Source organism: Echinops telfairi, unplaced genomic scaffold (genome assembly GCF_000313985.2).
Source record: "Echinops telfairi isolate 266 unplaced genomic scaffold, ASM31398v2 ScPeMD7_3509;HRSCAF=4178, whole genome shotgun sequence".
NCBI lineage: Eukaryota > Metazoa > Chordata > Mammalia > Afrosoricida > Tenrecidae > Echinops > Echinops telfairi.
In genome coordinates this window covers 17,805,214-17,807,453 of record NW_022107407.1, presented here as the reverse complement: position 1 = coordinate 17,807,453, position 2,240 = coordinate 17,805,214, and the positions used below count along the sequence as shown (strand labels likewise).

Genomic DNA, 2,240 nt, shown 5'->3' with positions numbered 1-2,240 from the left:
CTAAGCCAATAATCAGAGAAGCTGAATGATGTGGAAAGGAATGTGGAGAAAGACTCAAAACAACCTGTGTTATGCAGATGACATAGCCCCGCTTGTTGTAAGCAAGGAGGACTGAAGGACTTACTGATAAAGATCAAGGAGTGCAGCCAGCAGAATGGATTTAAACTCAATGTAAAAAAAACCAAATCCTCACAACTGGACCAGTAAGGTACCATCATGATAAAGAGAGAAAAGTTAGAAGTTGTCAAGGATTTTTTTCTTGCTTCGACCCACAATTGATGCTCATGTAAGCCGCAGTCAAGCGATCAAAAGTCACATGGCACTCGGCAAACTGGCTGCCCAGGCTCTCTTTCAAGTGTTGAGAAACGATGGTGGAGTTTCAGGGAGGCCCCGATAGCCTGGCAGACGTGTGGTCTCTAGACGGGTTCCTGTCCAGGCCCCAGGCCCGCCGAGGCAGGAGGAAGAAGAGGTGTTGGACTCACTCGCCCGTTGCTGCTATACCTTGCAACCTTATCTCAGCTCAAAATGAACTATAGGCCCGGCACCGCCAGCCTCGTCGAAGACAGTGACGGTGAATAAATAAATAACCCATCTCCTCCAGGTGAAGTCTGGGATGAGACCTTTCCTCCCGGCAGGTGCCTCTTCGGAAGGAGCCAGGAGAAAAAGCACTGGGCCCTGCTTCGAGATGGAAGACACAGAAGCTTTCGAAGAAGCATTGATCAATTTGCCATCTGACGGTGGAGCGTATTCATATGGGGAAAAAATACGGTGATAGTCCTCGAGGGATGTTTGTGGTCAGAGGAGAAAACGTGGTCCTACTAGGAGAAACAGACTTGGAAACGGAGGGTGACGCGCCCCTCCCGCAAGTGTCGATTGAAGAAATCCTAGAAGAGCAAAGGGTGGAACAGCAGACCAAGCTAGAAGCAGAGACGCTGAAAGCTCAGGCTTTTGAAGGATCGAGGCCTCTCCATTCCCGGAGCAGAGACTCTGGATGAGTGCTGAGCCTTGGCTCAAGGCCGGGCGCACGAGCTGTCCCTGAAAGGAAAGTGACATCCTGGTCACGTTCGACCAGAGGCTGCTGCATTTTGAAAAATCCTTTTTATTTTAAATTCTTTTACTGATGTAACCTGATGAAATCAGGAGGCGTTTTTTTGTTTGCTTGCTTTTAATAACAAAATCATGGTGAAGGGACTTCTTTCTCACATCACTGTGGAGCCAGCAGCTCCTTCTGTATTTTGCTTGCCTGATTCCACATTAGCTTTATAAGAGACATTCTTTACTTGGAAATAAAATGTGAATCTCAAAACTTTCCATTTATCCCCCACATTTACGTTGCCTTTGATGAACAGGGGTAAAATTAATACGTACTCTGCTTTCAAAGGTATGAGCAGTCTACACTTGAATTTCCCCCTGTCACAATTTCAAGTTGCTAGTTACTTATAAGGAAATACTTTCTTACTCCCTAAAAAAAAAAAAATTTGAAAAACAAGACTGTTATTTTGAGGACTAAGGTAGCTGACCCAAACTAAAAACCAAACACACTACCATCGAGTGAACTCTGACTCATAGGGTCTAACTCATTGGATTCCACTTTTCCTTGTGTAACCAGAAGAGGTTAGGCCCTCAAACCATTTCCTCAGCCACTAACTTTGAATGGAATACCACATTTCTGGTCAAGAGATTCGTAACGAGCGCACTGTATGCCCTTATTTTCTAAGAGGGAGATTACATTTTTAGTAGGCTTTTGGCCCATACTTTTTCCCATTCCAGTTATTGTTTCGGTACACCAACATTTTACAAATCCATATCTTTTCCAATTTTGCTTTGTCAGCCATGACTGAACTGGGAAGAACCAGTTGAAAGCCCTCTCAAGCTTCAAAACCAAACTCACGACCAGTGAGTCAATGCTGACTCCTCACGGCGTCCGTGTGGTTTGCAAGACTATAACTGTTCATGGGAATAGAAAGTCTAGTCTTTCACCTGCAGAGCAGCTGGTGGTTTTGAATTGCTGACCATGTGGATCACAGCCCAATGCGTAACCACTACACCACAGGGCTTCTACTTCAAAGTTCTACTGAAAATGAAAGGAAAAAAAAATTGTTGCAGCCAGAAAAAAACAACACATGCATTTACAGGGAAAAAACTATTTAAGGATGGCATATTTCTCATTAAAAGCCAGATGTCCAGAACAAAGTGGAAAGGCATTTCTCAGATGTTGGTTAAAATTAACTGTCAACCAA

General features: G+C 44.3%; 1 pseudogene; it reads left to right on the top strand.

Moving 5' to 3' along the window:
• Nucleotides 1-525: 525 nt before the first annotated feature.
• Nucleotides 526-1,002, top strand: LOC101644376 (annotated as a pseudogene).
• The last annotated feature ends 1,238 nt before the right edge of the window (nucleotides 1,003-2,240 follow it).